General features: G+C 38.2%; 1 long non-coding RNA gene across 1 annotated transcript; it reads left to right on the forward strand.

Moving 5' to 3' along the window:
* Positions 1-519: 519 nt before the first annotated feature.
* Positions 520-16,812, forward strand: LOC136847200 (uncharacterized). Its single transcript, XR_010855658.1, has 3 exons — positions 520-770; positions 9,776-9,934; positions 13,938-16,812. It is a non-coding gene; the product is annotated as an uncharacterized lncRNA (long non-coding RNA).
* Positions 16,813-25,838: the final 9,026 nt, after the last annotated feature.

The following is a 25,838-nucleotide window of genomic DNA, read 5'->3' on the forward strand; positions in this document are numbered from 1 at the left end:
AAAATTAGTTTTAAGACCAAAGGATACTTTTCTGAAGAGTGTGAAAGCTACTGACGCAGTTGGTTTTCAACATATATATATATATATATATATATATATAATATATATATATATATATATAATGTGTGTGCGATGTGTATGTGTGTGTGTGTGTGCGTGTGTGCAATGTAAGTCCTTAAAGTCGCTAGTACTGTGCGGGATAGCAGCATCCATGGTCCTTGGCAGCACCTCTCTGATATTTAATTGCTTAAAACAGAAAGGAAACGCCTTTAGCAATAATTCACACACACGCTTCGAATTCTGAACGTAATGAAAACCGTTTAGATCTGCAATTGCAAACAGTGAAAATTCGTATCTAAAAGTATAGGAATCACTTCCGAAGTCGGTTCTGAAGTGCTGGTCTCGTTAAACAATTAACAACGAGGTTTTCCTACCACTAACGACAACCAACCAACCCCCACCTTCCCCACCCCTCCCTGAACCCTTCACAGGCCAAAACTACATCACGAAAAGTATACTGAAACTCTCCTAAGAAGACTCGAGGTCATCATTGATCAACCGCCTTGGCGTCTATTAACTCTAAATTATATTAATAGAAATAATATAGTGGATTATAGGAAGAGTAACAGGGAAACAAAACACGAGAATAAAAGGTATATTGAAATTTGAAGTTTCGTAATTTTGTCGATGGAATATTGGAACTTGGAGTGGCTGGACACTCATCCCCGCACCTTCGTTGTGTGAGCACCGTGGGAACTCTGGTGACACAGGTAGGACACCTATATATGCTAATTTTGAAACTTTGCGTTTGGCTATTAGTTAAAATTCCAGGTTATAGGTGAGGAGGGTTAGTGGTGAGCCTTTAGCAATAATTTTATTTACTTCATTCTTCAAACGAGTGACATTTTTGGGGTAAAATTGGGTTCTTGGACCAACTTCGGTTTATACTAGTGACCGTGGAATATTTCACATCAAATGATCATTAGTCCAACATTTTCATAAGGCGGAAGACTTTATATAAGGAATCGAAATCACTACCCAGTGTCTCAAACTTCCATCGTGCTTTTATTCTTGAAAGGCAGCATTTCTTAAAGAATAGGGTTTTTCATTGAGGCCCTTGTAACTTATCCATCTTGACGATATCCTTGTTCATCAGGGTTCACGTTGGTTTTTCGTCCTAAAAACTTCAGTTGTTTTGCTTTGTTTTAATAAATGCTTGCTGGAGTTTTAGATATTTTTAAATATGAAAAATACCTTCAGGGCAGGCATTAGCGGTCAGCTAACCGGGGAATTCAAAACTAGTTTACCCCAAGGTTTAAGCCTTGGTTTAGCCTGAGAATTTAAGAATGTAAGTCAGTTTTCTAAACTACCTATATATTTACGGGCCATCGTATCGGTCCATACTTGGCCCCATTATGCTGGTCCATTTGTACCGGCTGAAATATTTATTGTTCCCGGTATTCTAAGGAAGAGTTATTGTTTATTAATGAATTTTTTTTACTAAACAGTATAGAAAATGTGTATAATGCAGTACAAGTGAGATAATTTGAGAAATTGTAATAATTACTGGGAAAATGGTAATTCTGTATATTAGCTCCGCGCCTGTTGTTACCTTTTCAACTGTTTTTTTCTACACTTTTAGGGTTTCTGATACTGGCGGTGCATCTGTTTGTTGTCGGCCAAATGGAATGACCCTCCGCCGTGTTTAGTACTGGCCCGGGGTGGGTGTGGGGTAGGGTACCCATACGTTAACAAGTTATTGCACTTGCCGGACGGGATATGAACCGTTCGAAACAGACGTACCCGTGCTCAGTCTTGTGAAGATCGCGTATGGAAACCCCTTGCTGGATGGACTTCGGGGGTTAATTACAGGTTAATTAGACTCGAGCACCAAAAATGAAAGGTAAATTCATAATTAGCAACCAAAAAACTGTAGAAAAAGTCAAGTTATAGTGCCGTCGGCGACGCGGAGCTACCCTATAGTTCTACCGGGGAAAATTGACAAAGTAGGCATCTCGTATGGATGATCCTGAAATTTGTCAGTTAACACTCCGAATCTGGAGCTCTGATCGGATTTTGTTTATGCGAGTGCATTGTGGGTAGGCATGGATTGCGTATCAGAAACGTCTTCTCTTCGAAATGTGTAAAGAATATAGACTTTAGGCCTAAGGCCAAGCGCTGCGATATGCGAGGTCATTCAGCGCTGAAACAGAAATTGACAGTAAAAGGTGTGAAAGGTGTAACAGGAGGAAAAACTTCGCAGTTGCACTATGAATTAATTGTTAGGAGAGGGTGGAAAGTAAGATGGGAGGAGGAGACAATGAACGGAGGTACAGGAAAATGAATGAAAGTGGGTTGGGTCCGTGACAAATGCTGCAACCTGATTGGCCGTTTAGTTATAAGTTTCAGAAGTTATGTAGGATTTTGGATATTTGGCGTTCGTTGAAAAATCCGACTTTAGTTTGGATGCATAGCGCCTTTAGTTCATCTGTGTCCTCCTTACTCTGTGGATTATTTTGGATATATTGGTAAATTCCATGCCGAATTTTGCCCTCCTCACTCACAGACAGACGCTTTTGTTTTCCTCCGAAAACATGTTTCACCTAATTCTTTGTAGTGTCCCGAGTGTAATTTTCTTGCAGTACAGGTGAGATCATCGAGAGATTTACCGTCTTTTGTTTCATTTTGCTTTCATCCCCAAGGGGCTGGTGCTAAACACGGCGCCCCGCGGAGCTTTCGATAATGTAAAAACATTAGCAAAAGTCTTAAATTTCTCAAATTATCTCTGTAAATTTCTCAAGTTATCTCACCTGTACTGTATTATATACACCCTTTTCAATACCGTTCTGTCAAAAAAAAAAAAATAACCTTAGTACCATAGCTGCTTCTGAATGGACATGCCCACAATGCCTATCACCGAGGATTCACGTTCTCTTTCGACTAAATAATGGTTTCGAAACTTCGCCCACCGAATGTGGTCGAATGCACCTCGGTCGTTATTTATGCCATAGAAGAAGAATCGGCGGTGTTGTACTTGTAGTAATCAATCGAGCTGTGTTAAAGGAAACGAATTCTCTTGGTTCATCGACAGTAAATTCAGGGAAGGGTAGGGTGGAAATTAGCCCGGTAAGCTGGGCCCCATCAATTACGCGGAGCCTTTTGTCTAGTTTAGTTTTTTATATATCATAAAGGTTTATGATAAAAGTTTGGTCAAGTGGTATGCTATCATTGTCACCGGTGCATTAATTTTTGTAAGGCCGGCAGTACTGAGAATTGGCCATCCATCAATCTATCCAGGGGCATATTTTAGAGTCCACCCTATCTGCCCTAATTTGGTTCACGTGGGCCATTATTTTAGTTGTCAGTTTCTTATAATTAGCCTTTTTTTTCTATCAAAGGTCCGGGTCTGGAGAAGGCAAAGGAAAGGACGGTTAGGAATGAGATGGAATATAACTATAATAAATCAAAGGATTGTTAATACTTCGGCCGGATTGGAATATCAGATATAAGAGAAGGTACCCGATATCACTTCAGGCTCTTAATTGGGAACCGATTATATGAATACACAATCAAAACACAACTAAGTTTGGTAATACTATATATTAGCTCCGCGCCTGTTTTTACCTTTTCAACTGGTTTTTTCTACACTTTTAGGGGTTCTGATACTGGCGGTGCATCTTGTTTGTTGTCGGCTAAATGGAATGTCCCTTCGCCGTATTTAGTACTGGCCCGGGGGGGGGGGCGGTACCCATACGTTAACAAGTTATTGCACTTGCCGGACGGGATATGAGCCGTTCGAAACAGACGTACCCGTGCTCTGTCTTGTGAAGATATCGTATGGAAACCCCTTGTTGGGTGGACTTCGGGTGTTAATTACAGGTTAATTAGACTCGAGCGCCAAAAATTAACGGTAAATTCATAATTAGCAACCAAAGAAACTAGAAAAAGTTAAGTTAGAAGGCAGTCGCCGCCGCGGAGCTACTATATAGTTCTACCGTCACTACAAAGTAGATCGGTTTTATAGTGACACTGCACAAGTACTACTGGGATGACCAAGACTGATACAGACTTAACGCTGCTGCTTACGCCTTTTTTCCGTCGCTTTGGCTAAAGTATTAGGGAACACGTTTTTCCAGTCGCTTAGGTATACACATTTAAGAGTACCTTTGATATCGAAGTGGGTTTTGATATTGTACGTGATAAACAAATCCAGAGTTGCTTCATTTCATGTTACGGCTAAAAAATTTTATTTTTTGGTTAATTAAAAAGTGCTTTAACGATGTTTAGTACGTAGTTGAGCGTGGATGATTAATATAAAGTGATTTCCTTACAGTAGTCCAGGTTACGATTAATGCTATGGTAAAATTGCAAAATGCTACCTTGGCCCTCGAGCTCGGCAACTACCGGTTTACGTGCAAAATGGGCGTCGTATTTGGTAGCTAAGGGAGGAATGTAAAAACTTGAGGCAGTAATTATAAACATAGACACGAACATAAGACGGCAAATATCTCTGTTGTCGGAAATCAGGCGGCGATAGCAGCCCAAAGGCCATGTTCCCCTTAGCGGGGATAGTACCGTCAGTGCACTTCATGCGGTGCACTGTAGGCATTAAGTAAGGTTCTTTCCAGCTTGCCTTCGGAACCTAGCTGCAACTCTTTTCGTTCCTTTTACTATACCTCCTTTCATATTCTCTTTCTTCCTTTCTCTTTCTTACTTTCCAGCCTCTCCTAATAATTGATTCATAGGGCATTTGCGAGGTTTTCCTCCTGTTTCACCTTTCAAACATTTTACTGCCAATTTCCGTTTCAGCGCCGAATGGCCTCATAGGTCCCAGTGCTTGGCCTTTGGCCTAAATTCGGTATTGAATTCAATCCTGTATTCAATTCAAATGGGCATTTTAGCCACGTCTGATATAAAAATTCCACTTTGAATCGCAAGTTGCATGGCCTCGGTGGGCGGTTGGCAATAGCGGGTTACGGAGGTCATGTCAGTTGACAGTACTTCCTTTCTATAATCTCTTTACCTGCCTGGTCCTACAGAGGTGAAGGGATCTGCAAACCTTCACATCTGTCATATGACAAATGCAAACAGATACCTAAAATGGCGTGCTCCACTGCTGTACCTTTTCTTCCTGGAATACTTTTTTGGAGCCCCAGCCCTGACAGACTACGTGGTGGCCCTATAAGTAGGTTATTCTAATCGGCGAAAGTTCATTTTCTTGGTTATTGTTAAAAAGCTCTGCTACATCTTTTTTTTTTTGGGGCGGGTGTGGCTGATCATTTCCTCGTCTAACTTTGGGTAACTTAAATGTCGGAGGTACGGTTCCGTCGGATGTAGATATCTGAAATAATGGTGGCGTATTTCCATGTCTGCCGTGGGTAACTTTAATATCGAATTCAGCTTCAGTTAACGAATTCTGTTTCGACAGTTTTTATGCCCTCCCTTTGGTCCATTTCTGGATCCGCCACGCGGGACAAACTTCTTGTTTATCTGTTACTCGCAGAACTTCAAAGATCAAAACGTTTCTCGGAAGTCTTGACTATAATTTAGGCGTTTCATGTGAGACAGACAAAATGGCTGTGAAGCTCCCGACCTCATTTTTAGCAGCAGCGACATAACGTCGAGTGAATATGCCAAGAGTCGGTAGGTCTGTTATTTCCTGTGTGCGACCTGTAACTGTAATCAACAAGCTTATGCTGCGTAAGTCGTGTAGTTGGTTGACAACACTTTTTACTTAAGCTACCCTTCTATCTAGGACTGCGAGGAACAATTAATTTTTAAAATCAATAATCGATAGCGTACAAACTTCTCTATAGATCTTGAAACGTAAAACATGCGATTGAATGTCTGGGTTGTGGGGATCAGTGTGTGTAATGTTAAATGTGTTTTACCTGCGTCCGTTTAATAATCTCACTATAAAAAACGCAGTGAGTATCCTTGAATTGTGGAGGCTGGCTTAACGCCCTGACCTCAGCTCTTGCCTCAGTGCACCTGCGTCTGACCGCGTTAGCGCTAAACTGTACCTCCCTAGAATAGCCTGTGCAAGTCTAGTCATTTTAGGTTACTCTGTCGTCATCTTAAAACTGAGTGCTTGCACATTATTGGAGTATGTTAAAAAATATATGATTTAGACGCTAGCCGAACAAAAGTTTTATACTTTAACACTTACCTGCTAAAAATAATCCATAGGATATGCAATAAAATTTCGCCATCCGAAGCAACTGTTACTTTCCCAGTAAGATGTAATTTAATAATTATACGAGCCATTACACATTTAAAGGCAAAATAAAGGAATTCTTCTCCGTAGAGAACTTGTCTCACTGGGCGGTTTCTGTGGAGTTAGTTTGAATGCTAGGATAGCCTTTGGTGATACTTGAATCAAACAAAAGTAAAGTAATATAGAAACGGGATGAAATTAAACAAGATTAGAAGTTAATATACATCGATGAAAAGGGAAATGTCTGCAATAAAATTGAATGACCTTGATATACGTTTGTGCTTTTCAACGTTTCCGTAGACTTACCTTTCCGGTGGTTGTAAGGGTTATTGCTATTTACACCAGTCATCGAGTAGCAAGCATACTCCCATTTTTTTTACGACATGGCCATGCTTTGTATACTGAATATACAAAATTAGTTTCATTATACAGTACTTTTATTTTTCTCTTTCAGAAGACGGTATAGACAATTAACATTCAGAAAAAAATGAAAAAGATACACGTTCTTTACATATTAGAAATACGATACTAATGCAAAATTTGCAATTGGCAAGGGAACACGTCTAATTATAGTTGAGCATTATTTTCTGATTTTAAGAGTAATTGTTCATTTTTTTATGAATAAGCAATTAAGCAAACTTTTATTACGAATATTTTCGGGTATCAGAATATTGTGCTCTCTCTCTCTCTCTCTCTCTCTCTCTCTCTCTCTCTCTCTCTCTCTCTCTCTCTCTCTCTCTCTCTCTCTCTCTCTCTCAACGTTACTTCCGGTAATTAGTGATGATCGGACAGATACTCGAATATGGTTATAAACTGCAGTAACATGAGTTTACGAAGGCAAGCTAAATTACACGTGCCTTAGTGTGATTGGTGCAGTCAAGTACGATTTTTCTTTTGTGGTTTTCGTGTTTTTTGAGAGGTGTGCTGGACTGACTCTAGTGGATTGTTTGGAAATTACCTTCGTTACTAAATTTGTATTCTGGTTGCCTTTGTATTTCAAATATGGGACCTTTCCTGGATAGTGACCCTCCCCCAGGGATTTTAACCCGGTATGTATCCACTTTTGCGGCTTGTTTAGTACAAGCCCGTTAGGGATGCCCGTAAAAAACATACTGTAAATATAAAAATAATGACCCCCAAGAAATATTAGTCCTAGATTATGACCCCCGAAACTTTGTTGGGGGTCACGATCTAGGAAAGATCCCAAATATGTCATCTCCAGTTGATACTTCAATTTTTAAGGGCTGCTCTTGCCTTGCATGGCGTACCAATGTCGTCCGTGTATTTCTAGGCTGTTTGATATTGCTTTTTGTATTTTCTTCCTTGTGTATTTGACAAAAAAAATTCATGATTTTTACGCGTTTGTCTCGTGCATGACTGAACTGACCACCGGCACTGTTTTCCTTTTATTAATGAGTGTATTAAAAAGACTATGGGTGCTTTTCAGAACCCACGGTGCCCTGCTTTTGAAATGACTTTCTCGTTAACTTCCGGAAACTAGCGTTACATCGTTGAGCATGTTTACTATGAGCAGTTATATAGTCAAGGGCTTTGTCATGACCTTGAAATTTGATCGTTTCTAAGCAAAAGTGGCATATTTTATAGCCTCTTAGTAAACAGTGTGCTTAAAACAATAGTTAACTTGAAAATTTTTCTTCACTGAAATTGTGTACTGTAATGAGATGTTTCTGCCTAAGTTGAAGATTAAAATCTGAGAATCCACCGCCACTCCTGGATATTGTACATTACGACAGTACCCGTGACTAATCCCTTGACATTTGAGAGAAGTTAGATTCTGGTAAATTAAATGAGTCATAATGACAAATTTCAGCTTTTTCCTTACCAGTTGAATATCAACCTTGGTTTTAAAATTCGCATAAGTCGTAAGTTAAACAAAATAATTTCAATTTATGGAAACGCAACACCTTTGTTGAACCACCAGAACTGTTTTTAAGTAGCCAGTTGGCAAGCAATGTTATGGATTTGTCGGGATAAATATGAAAATAAAACCGCAAGAAAATCTCAATTTCATTTTTGGCAGACCAAGTTGAAAATCATCCGTCTTTGTATTTAGTATACCTGAACTGAGTTTTCGCCTTATATTAGCTAATTAATTACCTTGTTGACCTAGGCAAAACAGACCGTCTTCATTGGACCTTAAGGCTAAATTGCTTTTGGTTGACTTCCCTCTTCCTATTACCCTCTATCCTGAGTCATTATTCAGATTCACCAAAAATGATAAAAAAATGTTAGAAAAACCGACAAACTCGCCAGATGTTGGACTTTTTATTTCTAGCTCGAGAACTAAATATTAATTCGCAATTGTAATTACTTCTGAAAGTTCTGTCTTCCTTAATCATAAGTAAAAACACGTCTTGAAGTTACAATACTAGAGAGCAAGTTGCTTAAAATTTAAATTGTAACGGAAAAGTGAAGAAGCCCTGTGGAACGGGTGGGTGGATGAATGTCGATTCATATGCTTTGGGAGTTTTCATTTTATATTGACACGAGTACCTTGAATACCATTCAAATTACATGCTGTTTAGGAATAAACGGGTTGTAACTACAAATTTTGGTGTAGGCACTGTCTGTAATATACTGAAAGCTGCCGCGCTTTTATTGGAAATAAAAATACCTTGATTATGACCACACAGTCATTAGTAGATTCTCGGAGGATTTTCCTGGGATATCGTGTTTTAAATGTAAAGTCAGAATTATTACAATTTTGATCAAGTGAGTTGGACGGATAGTGGAGTGAGACAAATGAGAACATTTGAGTCAGAGGACGAAAGTTGTGATAATGCGGACCAAAAGGAGGCCGCAATTAAATCCCTAAGCATTGCCTGCGGTGCGCCTGACATGTCCGCAAGATACCCCAATTATGGAAAAGAATAGCTGTTACTTCTCGGTCCTGGTCGTTTCGGCCGTAAGTCACTTAGGCCGTAACATCCAAAACAATGTAAGACGTTATGTTTATGGTATTTACCGTTATGTTTATGGTATTTACCATTATTATTTCATGTTTTACGTACATCCCCAAGGGGCTGGTACTAAACACGGCGCCCATTTTGCACGTAAACGTGCTTACGGCCTAAATGACTTACGGCCGAAACGACCCGAACTCTTACTTCTGAGCTGCTTTGTCTGGTCCCACATCACCTTAAGTGTGGGTGGCCTACAAGAATTAAATTGAGGGAGGTACTTTATTTTGTGTATAAAATCTACGTGTACGAACAGGTTGATGTCTAAAGAAAGAATCAAGGAAACTACAATAGCTAGACATTTGCTCCAGCTGCGTTTTTAACCAAGAACTCTGTTAAATAAGGAGACTTCATAAATATCCTGTCAAATGTAAACTACTATTCCGTATAACTGTATAGCTCAAAGCTCAACTATTGAAAATCAGCCTGTTTTAAGATTTGAGTCGTTATAACGTATGTAAAGCACAGTCAAACATAAACAGGGAGCTATAAAAGAACTATTTTAGTTAATTTTAAGCTCTTTAACACATCTAAAATATTTCCTCAGAGAACGCACTAAGTATGTACTTACTTTCAGGTTTGCTTGTGATTTAAGAAAATATCTGCCTACCAAGAAGATTGATCAGCAAGAATTGTGAGCAAGAATGCCGCTGTCTTTGAATTCGTCAGTGATAACACATTATGATAATGGTTTGATGTATGTCTTCTGGATATATGTCTGTCTTCCAATTTTAAGGTAAGTTTTCCTTTGATTAAATTTTTCATGGCTTTCTTGGATAGGCTTACTAGACATCGGGAATTGCTTATCTCTAATATTTCAAATTGTTTCCTCCAGTTCAGATTGTTTGGGGAAATGTATGAGTTTCATAAGTTTGCAAAAGTGCCAAAGGTAAATGTTTATTTATATATAATATCGTATGCTTTAAGATACTGAAGTAGTAGTAAGTGTCAGTGTTTCATAGTGGACCACTTACCAGGTCTCTTAGAGGTGCTTTTAGTTCAGAAGGCACTACAGTTATTGGTGCAACTGAAATCAGCCTTAGATCTTAGCCTCTCAGCCAGAATTGAGAATCCATTGATCTGTAGGTTTACCCTCAGATTTTCAACCTGCTTTTTATCCCATTTTCATAATGAAGTAACCGTAAGGAGCAGTAACAGCAGCTTAGTTTTACATGGCGCTTTGTTTTGACTTTCTCCCTCCCCTTCCTCCCCCTTCCCCTCCTACTCTGTTGCCGCTGCGGTGCTGTTCCTTTTCTGCTGGAACAGTTGATGAACCTGTTTTTTACAACTACATAATAGTGCAGCTATTAATACCATCATTGCTGATGATGGGTAGCACCAATACGAACTCTGCTGACGTTACCACATCTGTACTCCCACAGTTACCAAAAATTAAGTTACCGCGAGCAGACGAGTGTCACAAGGATAGAATAATCGACCCATGACGAAAAATAGTGAAAAGAAAAATTACAGGCTCGAACAGAGGAGTTACAACAGAAATCCCCAAAACGGGACCAATCCACAAACCTAATGACAAGACCACTATTTCCTTTTTACAATTCTAAAGTCATATAATTGTGAAAGGAAAATAACTTAAGACCGTGGTTTTTGTGTTTTGTAATCCTCCATATACATGAGTTTTGTGAAAATCCCTATATTTGTGTTTTTTGTATACGTTAGCTTCGTGGATAGTCAATATGGGTAACCTTTAGTCACAGCTTCCTATATTTAAATTTCCCCATTGTGTTGATCAAGTTAATAGCATTTCATCTACCTGAATCTCGTTTAATTTTGTTTAAACTATAGTGGTTTGAGTCGCCTAAACTCTCCATAGGGTACTCGAGTCAGCCAAGTCAGAGTTAACAATCGTATCGGATTTGTCTCGACAAAGACGCCAGCCGTGTTAAAATTCCTTGTGATTGAACACATTTGCCAGACAGAATATAGTCACTACTCCTGTAAAGAAAACATGTTACAATTGCAGCAAAATTTCAAATATATGTCGCTGCACAAGAGTTATGAAATAAAAGAGAATGGATGACCATTAGCCCTTCTCCAAAAATGCCGAAGAAAAATTCCTGTCATGTAATGAAATTAGGATTCTCTTCATTATATCCCGTTCAAAAGTTACGAATTACAAATTGGTCATTTTTCATGATGTAATATATAATGCATTTATCTATAACTCCTCGTCTACTAATTCTCACCTTCATTCCCCTCCCTTGTTTTATATACTGCTAGTACTTAAGCTGTTACTTTTCCTTCTTTTGCTGTTGCTTGGATTACCTGCACTGTTACTACTGCTATAATTCTTCTCTGCTGTTACACCAACTACTGTACTTGTTTGTACTACTAATACTGCTGTTACTACTATAAGTAATGTTTACCTGCTACTGCTATTACTGCCTTTACTACTACAGTTAATTCTGGCACTACTAATATTGCTATTACAATTACTAATGTTGCTTTGCTCTTAATCTTGACACTAATGCTCTTGTTGCTTCATGCATTACTGTTATTACTGCTTTGCTCTTACTAAACTTCTGCGTTACTACTGCTATTACTGTTGCTACTCCTGTTCCTGAATGTACTACTAATACTGCTATTACCGCTACAATTGGTAATGTTAACCTGTTGCTGCTACTATTCTGCTCTGCTCGTAATACTACCATTACTGTTCTTGTTTGTACCATTGATACTGCTATCACTTTTTACTATTGGTAATGTTTAACTGCTGCTGCTACTGCCACTACTACTATTACTGTTGCTGCTCTTATTCATATTTGTATTATTAATACAAATACTGGTACTACTGTTGATAATGTTTAGATGCTGCTGCTTCCCCTGCTGTTGCTGCCCGTGTTACTCCTTCTCCTCCTCCTCCTATTCGTCCTCCTATTCCGCCGCCGCCTCCTCCTCCTATTCCTCCTCCTCTTATTTCTCCTCCTCCTCCTCCTCCTCCTCCTCCTCCTCCTCCTCCTCCTCCTCCTCCTCCTATTCCTCCTCCTCTTATTTCTCATCCTCCTCCTCCTCCTCCTCCTATTCCTCCTCTCTTATTCTCCTCCTCCCTCCTCCTCCTCCTCCTCCTCCTCCTATTCCTCCTCCTCTTATTTCTCCTCCTCCTCCTCCTCCTCCTCCTCCTCCTCCTCCTCCTCCTCCTCCTCCTCCTATTCCTCCTCCTCCTCCTCCTCCTCCTCCTCCTATTCCTCCTCTCTTATTTCTCCTCCTCCTCCTCCTATTCCTCCTCTCTTATTTCTCCTCCTCCTATTCCTCCTCCTCTTATTTCTCCTCCTCCTCCTCCTCCTCCTCCTCCTCCTCCTCCTCCCCCCCTCCCTATTCCTCCTCCTCCCCCTCCTCCTATTCCTCCTCCTCCCCCTCCTCCTATTCCTCCTCCTCCCCCACCTCCTATTCCTCCTCCTATTCCTTCTCCTCCCATTCCTTCTCCTCCCATTCCTCCTCCTATTCCTCCCATTCCTCCTCCTATTCCTCCCATTCCTCCTCCTATTCCTCCCATTCCTCCTCCTCCTCCTCCTCCTGTTCCTCCTCCTCCTCCTCCTCCTCCTCCTCCTCCTGTTCCTCCTCCTCCTCCTCCTCCTGTTCCTCCTCCTCCTATTCCTCCTCCTCCTATTCCTCCTCCTCCTCCTCCTCCTATTCCTCCTCCTCCTCCTCCTCCTATTCCTCCTCCTATTCTTCCTCCTCCCCTCCTCTCTCCTCCTCCTCCTCCTCCTCCTCCTCCTCCTCCTCCTCCTCCTCCTCCTGCTACTACTACTACTGCTACTACTACTACTACTACTACTACTGCAGTTATTGTTATTCGTTGTCATCTAATTACTACTACCTACAGTATGTTGGTTTGTTCTTACATCTCGGCATAAAAACTGCTTGCACTGCGTCATATTGCTGCTTTGCTCTAGCGGTGGAAGAAACTTTTACACTTGCTGTTGATGGTAAAACTTTTTAGCACTGATACTTATATATGACTGATGCCGCTGCTACTGCAGTTTCAGTTACTATCACCAAGTAAAAATAACGAGCGCAGGAATAATCTTGGTCATCTGTAGTCCTGGTTTGGGAGTCTGCACAAGCAAAATATTAAGTATGACCCCGAAATGAGAGTGAAATATGGTAAGCCAAAGGCTATGGTTTTTAATAATGATTTGCATTTCATTTCGGTAAATTTGAATGATTTAGGCCCTTGGTTAAAATAGCCATATCTTGTGACCAAAGGACATTCAGTATATCTTAGTTATAAAGTAAATTTCCCACAGTTCATAAAAAGAATGACTTAAGCTTCAAATGTGCGATTTAAGCGGATGTCCAACTCCTGCCTGTGTAAAAGTAATTAATTTACAAAACGAAAGTTACCAAATACATTAGAAGTTAAATCAGTGTACAGTAATCTGTTGTAGCCTATTAAATGCACATACCATGCTTCATGTGGAAGATAAAAATACAGTAAAAATTAGTTTTTATATCCTTTGTGATATTTTCCTGTCTTTGGAGCCACAGACCGAAATATATACTCAATTACTGCAGTGACTGCAATTTTAACTGGAATTTATTTAGAAAGATTTCTTATTCTCTTCTGTTTACTGAAGGAACACTCGTATTTTTTATTTTAGATTGCAGTGCATTTTCGTAAATAACTCCATGTTTATGCTTGATATTGAAATTTAAACCTTGAAAGATTATTTAATGTGAAGGGTGACAGGTTGTGACCAAAATTTTCTTTATTTCAGGAAATTCACCGACGGGACATAACCTTTCTTGTGGAGGAAATGAAGACCATCTTCATCTTAGAAGATTAATTTTGAGTCATGGATTAAATCGGAAAACATATCGAAATTACCATACTATTGAATCATACATGTTTATAGACTGTTATTGGCTTGAAAAACTATTTCTCTGCTGAGTGTGGATTTTAGCCTTATAGAAAATTAACTTAATGATTAACCCCGTGGCAAATCAAAACTGAGTAAGGCAGTCACGGAGAAGGTTGGAAGTTATGTTAAATTACATCATAATCGGTTAATTTCGTAATCAGTCTCGCTTCAATGACTTAACAATCATTCTATATATAATCAGGATTTTTTTTAATGCAAATAACTACGTGCACTCCATTTTACCAGCGGATTAATGTATATGCTTATATATTCTGGTGCTGCCAGTTTGCAATCCCCTGATTTTACGTGAGTTTTTGAAAATTTGCTAAGTTTTGGATATAAATTTTTCATTTGTATAAAAAAAGTCAGATTCATTTAATTCTACTTTATATTAACCATTTAATGTTTGGCAAAAGTATCTTGGTTTAAAGCAGCTACTTCAACCAGTTTAAAATTACATGAAATCACAAACTTTTTGCAAAGACGACTACATCCCAAATCCTGCTCCATAGTGATGATTGTCTTGGAATACATCAGTAGTCGATTTTGTCTTGATGCACTATCGATTTTTATGTAAATGGTTATGTATGTAGTGCTTATGTCTGTGTATAGCAGAGCAATTTGGGAGAAAGTATAATGCCTTTGTCTTAACATTTTAAATGAAGTGTTGATTCATTTTTATTGATAGTTGAGAACTCGTGGAAAGATTTTCTCATAATTGGTCTGCTCACTGTCCATTGTTATAAATTCGTTCATAGAACGATGTTTTGTCATACGGATCAAATTTGTTTACATTCAGAGTACTTCGGTAAGCTTGAAACTTTTGCTCTAACATATATCCTTAAAGGTGGTTATATATGCAGTACATTTTATATAAAAAGACATTATTCATTGTCTGTCATACATATAGGGATTGGCTAAAGGTTACCTGATAATTATTTGGTTGAAGCCGGTGAGAATAGGATTGTTTACACGAATAAAAGATAGAATGATTTAGGTAAGGAATTGACATTAGAATCGCCGAGCTTTAGGAGCCGAAGCTAAGGGGCCTTGTGCCAAGCATGGCTGTTGCCCCTACGAGCAATCCATAAACTTCAAAAGTGGTCTATTTAGGATAGCAAGTAGTGTTTGTGTTACAGGTATAAAAATAGAAATGAGATGTTAAATGAGAGGTTCTCCGATTGTGAAGCAGGTGGCTGTCTGAGGAAATTTTATGACCAAGCATTATTATAGGAAATAGTGCAAGAAAAAATGAATTTATTTTTGGAATATGTTAAATAATTTAAATGTCTCGGAGGGTAACAAAAAGAGCAAAGTTCAGTTAATGGAATCAAAGGCTCTAGTGTGATTATGGACTAGTTGTGAGAGGAGCATGCAGTTGTGGAATGATGATGAATATCTTGAGCAGCTGGTGAATGCAACTGGTTGGGGCAAGACAGAACTAGGGAGTTAAGGAGTTGGTAGGATAACCATACATCTGTTGTGGAAGGAGCTAATTGAAAATTGTGATGTATGAACAGTGGTGGGTTGCTGACTAGGGTCTGAAAGATGTCTGTCTGAAAGAAAAGGACCAAAAGAAATTAATGAGAAGGGTATCTCATAAAAAGGGAAACAGATGATTGTTTGATTAACGAAACATATAGTACACACGGTAAAATTTCATGGAGAAAGTGTGACACACATGATGGAAAATTTTATAAGGAAAAAAAATTGCGTGGACGAAGTGATTACTACGAAACAGCTGAGTGAGGACAAAGTTTGTAGGATACAAGGCCCTGGGAAAAGTTTGTAGGATAGCCGACATGGCCCTGGAAAAAGTATGTAGGATACATGGCCCTGGAAAAAGTTTGTAGGATACATGGCCCTGAAAAAAAGTTTGTAGGATACATGGCCCTGAAAAAAAGTTTGTAGGATGCATGGCCCTGAAAAAAGTTTGTAGGATACATGGCCCTGGAAAAAGTCTGTAGGATACATGGCCCAGGAAAAAGATTGTAGGATACACAGCCCTGAAAAAAGTTTGTAGGATACATGGCCCTGGAAAAAGTTTGACAGGATTTAATAAAGATAGTGAGGGGGGGATGTGTGGTTGGGATGGTAGTTCAAGAACGCTGGAAATTTTTAACATTATCATAGTTATGTAAAAACAAAATTCTGAATTTCTGGTATGATTTCGTGAGTCTTGGGTATTTTAGACTGAGGAGTGAAAGGTTGCCTGGAATATCACCATTACTCGGATGCCATTCTCTCTCTCTCTCTCTCTCTCTCTCTCTCTCTCTCTCTCTCTCTCTCTCTCTCTCTCTCTCTCTCTCAAGTATACGCGTGTGCATGGCCCTTCCCTTGGTTACAGTGGATCTATTCTCATAATTTAACTCGGGCTGTTAATTGCCTATAGGATACAGCAAAAATACAATATTCACCAACACTACTTCCAGCAGTCACCAGAACCATCATGAACGATACCGCCATCAACATACACTTCACAGTCAATCAGCAGCGCCATTAACAAACATCTCTTTGCACTGACAAAATATACACCTGCAAAATTACACCTTTATATCTAACTCGGGCATCACCAGTGCCACCCTGTGATTGAACGCTATGAATGTAATTTGGAAAAATTGTATGCTGACAGTTTCATTTTTCTTGCTTACCGAAATCTCTCCGAGACAATGATTAGATCTACACTAATATACCTTAATACACCCGATGTGTAATAATCTTTTTATTTTTACTGATGATTTTTCATTAATCTATCCTTATATACTGTGTAAAATTGTTATACAACTTTTAGTTTATTCATGGTGCTTGTTACCTTTTATGGAATAAAAGGGTAACGTGTGTTTTTGGCAAAGTTTCCATTGTTGAATTCTGTCATTAGTAATGATCGATGAGATTTTGCTGTCCTTTAAATTTTCAGACCATAATTTAAAGGCTTCATTTACTCTACGGAGCCAGTGAAATTCTCCACCTTTGTTTCATGTGAATCACCGTTTTCATGAGAAAGTACAGGAATGAAGTTGCTTCGCTCTCTCTCTCTCTCTCTCTCTCTCTCTCTCTCTCTCTCTCTCTCTCTCTCTCTCTCTCTAATGTGACTTTAGTTTAATTTTTAAAAATCAGAATTTTGAAAGTGGGTGGTTAAGAGGAGAGCAAGGCAGGATAACTGGATCTCTCTCTCTCTCTCTCTCTCTCTCTCTCTCTCTCTCTCTGTAAATATCGTTCTCCCCATTACACTTTCATAGGTCTTCTCTATAAACAAAAATTGAAAACCTTCAAATACTCGTGTTTATACTTTCTTTTCATGACTTTTATTGCATTATTTTTAGTAATTTGCTTTCCAGTTTTGTATGCATTATCAAGCTTCAATTTTCACCTATTTCTGTCCTTTGTATTCTTGCGCGTCTATACTAAGTTTTGTGTTGTGCGACGGCGTTCCCTTTCTAGTCACGGCTGCTCTCCTTTTCAAGTATTAATTTGTTCAGTTTCTAGGCATTCATATTTTCTACAGTGGGATTTTTTTATTTCCCTCCAGTTATTACTGTTTTGCTTTTTAATGGGAGCAGAAGCTCGACAGATAACTGTGGTAGGTGACTTTATTTCCACAGGGACGACTGTCGTACCAGAAGACGACTTCATGGGGACAGTATACCTTTGAGATTATCCAGATTAGCAAAAAAATTGAGAGAGGACTAAAATGCCTTATAAAGAGAGAGACTTTCAAAGGCACAAAATATTTTCACAGGGAACACGAGACTTTCAAAGGGCACGTATATACTTTGAAGAAACAGACTCACAAGGCACAAAGTACAAAACACTTTTCATAGGGGCGTGATTTAAAAAGAAACCATTCTGTCTAGTAATTTTGACAGTCCTCTCAGTAGTAATTTTGACAGTCATCTCAGTGGTAGAGTTAATTTCTTTCATAATTAAGGGGCAGAATGATTCAGAGGACAGACTTTCTAGGGAAAGAAAATTCCTTTGAGGGGACATGACATTCAGGAGGCACAAGATAAGTTTCTGACGAACTATATCTTCTAGACAAAATACTTTTCAGAGGAAAAAATAGGCCTTAAAGGACAAAATACTGTGAGAGAGATGAGACTAATAGAGAAATTGTTGTTAAAAGTAAGACACAAAACCTTTTTTTTGTTTTTATTTTTTGAGACGTGAGATTTCTAAGTGAGAAAATACATTTCAGAGACGCTTAACTTTCAAGGGGACGAAATTTCCAAGAGGGCAGTTTTTACGTGGTTTTTCTGGAGCCACATAACCTTGACAAACATAGGTCTGGCTGACAGAGCAACGCGACTTTCTCGAGTGACTACAAAAATATTTTCCAGAATTATCGCGACTCACAGTGACACAATATTTTACTACTGAGACAATACTAGTCTTTCCAGAGGGCCCTGAAAAGTAGAGACACGAAACTTTCTATCGTGACTTTTGACTTGTGTGTGGAAGGGGGGCTGGTGTAAGATGGCACCATTTAGAGGAGCCATGGAAAATTATTTCCAGTGGTTTGTGAACGAAATACTAAGCTGCAATTGCTTTTTGATGGCAAACCATAAGCTTTCTCTGACCAGAAATTTAGATGACTGGAAATGACGAAAATATTGTCTACAGAAGGCTGTAAGGTATAGTTGCAGTGGAACACACCACGGAAAAGTTAAGAGGAAGCGAGAATCTTAAACATTGAATGGGTAAAACTATAATTACGGAAGTTTTCAATGCTTATCGTAAAGTGAAATTAGTTTACATGCCATTGAAGTCATGACTAATAAAGCTTATGGGTTAGAACAGCCTTCAGAACTTACATGCATTGGAATATCCTCCAACTACCACAGAAACGTAGATTCAGTATCATTTCCTAATGACAGAATTCCCTCTTTGTCAGTATTGAAAGGTTTTCATGAATAGCCAAAAACACATTAGTGAACCCTGAATGTGTTTTGTGAATGCTTCTGACGGTCAACTGCTCGTTAGTTTTGTTCCATTTGGATTGCACTGACTTCAGTGAATTGGCATGATCTTTTGACAGTCAGTCTCTCTCTCTCTCTCTCTCTCTCTCTCTCTCTCTCTCTCTCTCTCTCTCTCTCTCTCAGGTGAATTAGTCTGTCTCTCTCGCAGGTGAATTAGTCTCCCTCTCTCGCAGGTGAATTAGTCTGTCTGTCTCTCTCGCAGGTGAATTAGCGTCTCTCTCTCTCTCGTAGGTGAATTAGCGTTTCTCTCTCTCTCTCTCTCTCTCTCTCTCTCTCTCTCTCTCTCTCTCTCTCTCTCTCTCTCTCTCTCGTAGGTGAATTAGCGTCTCTCTCTCGTAGGTGAATTAGCGTTTCTCTCTCTCTCTCTCTCGTAGGTGAATTAGCGTTTCTCTCTCTCTCTCTCTCTCGTAGGTGAATTAGCGTTTCTCTCTCTCTCTCTCTCGTAGGTGAATTAGCGTTTCTCTCTCTCTCTCTCTCTCTCGTAGGTGAATTAGCGTTTCTCTCTCTCTCTCTCTCGTAGGTGAATTAGCGTTTCTCTCTCTCTCTCTCGTAGGTGAATTAGCGTTTCTCTCTCTCTCTCGTGGGTGAATTGCGTTTCTCTCTCTCTCTCTCTCTCTCTCTCTCTCTCTCTCTCTCTCTCTCTCTCTCTCGTGGGTGAATTAGCGTTTCTCTCTCTCGTGGGTGAATTGGCGTTTCTCTCTCTCTCTCTCTCTCTCTCTCTCTCTCTCTCTCTCTCTCTCTCTCTCTCTCTCTCTCTCTCTCTCTCTCTCTCTCTCTCTCTCTCTCGCAGGTGAATTAGCGTTTCTCTGTCTCTCTCTCTCTCTCTCTCTCTCTGTGTGTGTGTGCTGTAAAACTTTGCCTTGGCAATTAAAAAAAAAAAAGCATGAATCTAATAAAATATTTGCAAATTCAGCAGATTGAGGAGGGCTAACGCTGATTAAGTTTGCTTAACTTGCAGTTTGTATCACACGTTTTGTGTGTGTTACCTTTTTGCCCTTAAAAAAATTAAACGGCAAACTTCATTACCTCTGATATTTTATGATAATTCTTGGTATTTTCCCTGTTGCTAAGATTTCTGTAACTCAAAAAACTAATAGGCGAAAGCATAAATGTGTCTCGTGAATGTCCCAGGGAATGTTAGTGACAAGGCTATTTTCACTTCACTTGGATGACCCAAACTTCAATTTTGCTTTCATACACTATGGTGAATGCAGTTCCTCTTTAGCTGGTAAAACTTTTCACATTATCCAGATATTGAGTAACTTTACCTTGAATAATAATTCGGTCCCATTTACTTATAAATTATTCTTTACATTTTTGCATGAAAATCCTACTAAAATAAATTCATCAAATTTCCAAGTATCTTTAGTCTATTCATATTTCACAATTTTTCTTTTAACTTACGTGCCTTATTTCAGAAGACATGCTGGTTCACAACTACTGTAATTGTTTTCGATGATAGAATTAAAGGGTTACCATAGCAGCTTTAATTTTGAGGTCCATTGGTTCATAAAAGTATATTAATACTGTATATGGTGCGTACTTGAGAATCTAGGTACCTTAAGTCCTTTTATGAATATGGTTTAGTTGGGAAATTATAAAAAACTTGAAATTTAAGAGCTTTGACTCAAAGGAAAATAAAACGTGAGATTTCTTGAGGGGACCAAGATACTGTGCATTATCATTTTGTTTTTTTTTTTAAATTCCAACATTCATTTCAGACCATTTAATCAAATCTTGAGACTGTTTAATTCTCACAATCTCGGGTATTATATTTCAATGGAAAGAAGGTTCAAGTTAGCACCATTTTAATCATTCGAGCAGTTTACCAAAGCATTTTTCAACTCCATGTTCTGAAAAGAAAAAAATCAATGCTGTAAAAAAAAAAATGGCATATTCGCCCTAAGGTCTGATTGTAACCAACTTAAGCTCTGTATGGCTGTGGTTTATATTTTATAGTTTTTGCAGCTGGTTTGTACCATGCAATACTGTACACATTTATCCTACTTTACTGGAGTAGACTAGGAAAGGTGTTGCTAAATACTTGAAAGTAAAATACAAGTAAATTAATGCATTTTAGACAAATGCAACTAAACTCTTAATTTATTTGCATCACTTGAACAGCTGCTGTCAACTGCATAATCACCTGGTCTTTCCCCAAGTGTGTGGGATGTTTTATCATGTTAGTTTACAGTACTGTACAGCAGAACTTAAACATATCAGAGCCTAATAGATTCTTGACTTACAAGTGAAAAATTTTTTGATAACTTTGGCCTAAAAGTAAAATACTTCTTGGTTTGAAAGATTTTGCAGGGGCTTTTTTTTCCCAGTATATCACAGCAATGTGGTGCACGTACACACTGCTTGAAAGATTTTGCAGGGGCTTTTTTTCCCAGTATATCACAGCAATGTGGTGCACGTACACACTGCTTGAAAGATTTTGCAGGGGCTTTTTTTCCCAGTATATCACAGCAATGTGGTGCACGTACACACTGCTAGAAAGATTTTGCAGGAGCTTTTTTTCCCAGTATATCACAGCAATGTGGTGCACGTACACACTGCTTGAAAGATTTTGCAGGGGCTTTTTTTCCCAGTATATCACAGCAATGTGGTGCACGTACACACTGCTTGTAAGAGGATGTGCAACAACAAATGCAAATTATATTGGTAACATCTAAGACTGTTACTGTACCTATATAATTTGCATGTGCTTTTAGTGCTCTGGTGGCATTTGTTGGAGCTATTACTCAAGTGGTATTTGTTTGTTAAATACAGAATTTTTATTTGCTAATTTATTTTTCACATAGCTACTGTATTCTATGAAGTGGTGTTCTAAGGCTCGTCACATAAATTGTAAACATCGGTTAATTTGCAGCTACTGTCCACTGTGCTATATTACTGTACGAAAAAAATTAACAAAAATCAACCAGGTTAAATTTTAGATAATGTCTGTACAAAAAAAATTATTTGTATAAGTTTCTTGTACAACACAAATGAAAGGAAAATTAAAAAAGGTTTTGTAGAATTGCCTGTACAACAAAAAATGAAAAATAAAATAAACTCCAACACCAACTTTTATTCTTCATAAAGTATACATTGTTTCAGCAGTCTATTTTTTCAAAGAACCAAAAAGGAATTTTAAAATAAATTTTTTTATTTTATTAAAATATACACAAAACTTAGTGTCCCCCCCCAAAAAGGGGCTGGCAGTGAAAACTGGGCTGATTTAGTGCTAATGAACCTGCCCGCCTTTCTTACTACCAAAGACCATGATAAAGAGCACGAAGGATCAAGAGTAACTTCTGTGAAAGGTATGGAGTTGTACTGCTCTTCTCTCAATGCAGACAATAATGTGGTACTTGGCAACTGAATGCTGGGTTGCCAGAAGCATCCCTGGTTGGTTCTGTTAACTGAACAATGCATCTAAAAGACATTGATAATCTAGAGTTGGTTTCAGCCTAATGAGCATGTGGTGCTAGTGAAAATTCACACATTGGTAAAATTCATTTTTGACCAAGTTTTGATTCTTAATGGAATTTAAAATGCCACAAAATAAGATAATGTTGAAAGGTGAAAGGCTATAAAGAAGTCCTGAACCTCCATTGCTTTCTAAGCCAAAGACAAATTTCTAGTTCCAATAAGCAGACTTTACATTAAAGCTGCCCAGCAAAATACTGACTCTTACATTAAAGCTGCCCAGCAAAATACTGACTCTTGATAGAGTAACTGCAATCACATTTTTAAACAATCCTTCACTCACCATACACAGCACAATCTTTGGCACCACCTCCATCATAATTACCCTCATGAACTTATTGACCTTCATATGCAAAACTGTCTTGATTAACACTGACTCGCATAAAATTACCAGTTCAGCCTTGTTTATTAGATCAGTCTTAGACCTTCCTTGCTACAGAACTGAAAAGTTGCCTTCTTGTAATATGCTCCGAGGCAAATTAGTTTCATTGTTTATCTTAACACCTTTAAATCCACTGCATAAGCCAGACTTCAAGCCCAAAGGTTACTGATGCAAACCTTCAAAGGTAAATATAATGGCAATAGATCTTCCCACTGCTCTGAGAGTAATGATACTTTCATAAAAAGAATGAGTCTATAGTAAAGGTAACAAGTTCACAAATCATGAATGCTTTCTGAATATGGCCATCACTGCCACACAAACATTTAATTTATGGCTAATCTGTTTGATCAGGAAATATCTCATTTTCCAAGCAATCTCATCTGTTCTGTCATAAGTACTAAATATGAAGTTGCAAGGTGCCTGCTATATCAGACTTAACTTCAAGAATGAAGCAAACACTGGCATGAGTTGTGTAGTAACAAACTTGCAATCTATTTTCATCAGAGCAACTGTAGGTGCAGTGAATGGGCACTTAAACTCTCAAAAAATATAGTGCAGTACTAAAACTACACTATATTTACCTTTCCAGTTTACCAATGAGCAAAACGTCAGAGATAAACTGCCAATGAAAGTTAAAAATAACCCAGAAAACACCAAAAATGTGAATATAAATATCATGAATGTTCAGACATTTTCTATTTATTTAAGTCCCAAATCACCAAATGGACAGGAATCCTCATTACAAATACATTTTGTTAAATCAAGCAAATCAAAGATCTCTAAAAAGCAGTACACAGTAAGGTCACATATATGTCCAAGGCAGTCCATCCACTATGTCTCTTACATAAGCAAAGAAGAAAAGAAGTTAACAAGTTAACATCATCAATGCAGGGCATTATTTTGACACCTCTTGCCTCATCCCAATTAATATGGTGACAGCTTTTCCTTACAGAGACTATTTAGCCCAAGCAGCATACTTCCAAAGGAAAAGCCAAAAAGTTGTACTAATGTTGTTTTGTTGATCTTAGATACCTTAAAGCAGCAGCCAAATATTTCCTTTATGATGGCAATTAACTACCTAACTACCCAACGGCATTAACTTAAACCATCAATACACATACAGTTATCACCTGCTTGCTCTGTGAACCAAGAGTAAACATTTTGACATATTTCGTTAATGAAACTGTGGTCACTGAGCAAATGGCTATTATCTTTACTCTCTGGTTGTTTTTAATGAAAGACTAAAAAATTATAAACCACTATCAAGTATTTTAAACTTACAGCATGCAGTGCAATACAAGAGTCCCTGAAGTAAAAACTAACACAGATGCAATTAGCTTTTCAAAACTCAAAGAACACAATCCTGCTGAACCTCATATACTAACCAAACCCAAGTGGTTTAAAATTCAGTACAAATACAATTTAAAAAATCAAGAATCATGCATTGGCCAAGTGTTGTATCAAAAGTAGACACAGTACCACCTTGCAAAATTATCAATAACTTGAGAGTATTATCCCTATTGTAAAAATGACCATGTACACAGAGAACTCAAGGAAAACTGACAACTTCATTGTGATTGGAAATAAGAAAAGAGATTGTATGATGAAAATGAAGAGTAAAAATTCGAGCTCCTTACATTTCTAGAGCCTGAAGAGCTATGTGCCATTAAGGAAAAAATACAAATGGACAGGCACTACCTTACAAGAAATGTAAAACATGAAGTAAAGGTTTTAAGTTCTCCCTAAAAAACAGGCAAGAAGGCAGTTCTCCCTACAAAAGCAGGCAGGAAGTCTTACATTAAAAATAAGGGGGGGGAGGGGGAGAAAGAAGCATATTCCCCTTGAATTAGATACTGTAATGGTTACTGTATTTTGAAATACAGTGCATTGTAATAAGGGTTTTCCTTACCATTGAGAGACTGCAAATAATAAAAGTCGTGTAAACCTAAAGTCTAACGGTGAATACAGTACAGTACAACAGAGAAGGACTAAGGACTACAGCTCTGTAGTTGATCTAATTATGAGTCCATATATTTTTGGCAAGCATGAACACTGTGGGGATTTTTGCCAATTGTTCAAAGACTAAACAAAATGATCAGAATGGTTTGCTACACCATATAAAGAATTTGAGTATGTTAACTCTGGTGTAAAAATGACTAAGTACACAAAAAACTCAGGGAAAACCAACAACTTTCTTATGATCGTGAATACGAAAAGAGACTGTATGGTAAAAATGCAGAGTAAAAATTAGAGCCACTTACAATATAAAACCATGAAAAAGCTACATGCCACTTAAAAAAAAATAGTGGGGGGACAGACACTGTCTTGCAACAAACAAAAAATACGAATTAAAGGCAGTAAGTTCTCCCTACAAAAGATGAAAGAGGTCAGTTCTCCCTTCAAAAAGGATGTCTTTCATCAAAAATAAAAAGGGGGAGAAAGAAGCAAATTCTCCTTGAATTAGATAGTGGAAACTGTATTTTAAAATGCTTTGCAATAATTGTTTTCCTTACTACTTAGAGACAGCAAATAATGAGCGAAATTGTGTGGACCTCAAGTCTAATGATTATCAAACAGAGGAGAACCAATGATTACAGCTTTGTACTTAATCTCAATATGAGTCCGTATACTTTTGGCAAGTATGAACAATGTGAGGATTTTTAGTTCAAAGACTAAAGGAAATAAAGATCAGAATGGTTTGCTGAACCATTAAATTCATCCAAGTAAAAGCTTGACAAAGATATATCAGATACAAACACAATTTAAATGACTTACAGAGAAGTCCAATGTGAAACAGTCAGGACTTTGCCACATCTTAACAGAAATTCAAATATTTTTGCCAAGAACACTGAGACATGGAGAGAAGTACTGTACAACTAAACCACAAAAAACTTTGAACAAATCATTGGAAAGGGAATGAAG

The sequence above is a fragment of the Macrobrachium rosenbergii genome, chromosome 16 (genome assembly GCF_040412425.1).
Source record: "Macrobrachium rosenbergii isolate ZJJX-2024 chromosome 16, ASM4041242v1, whole genome shotgun sequence".
NCBI lineage: Eukaryota > Metazoa > Arthropoda > Malacostraca > Decapoda > Palaemonidae > Macrobrachium > Macrobrachium rosenbergii.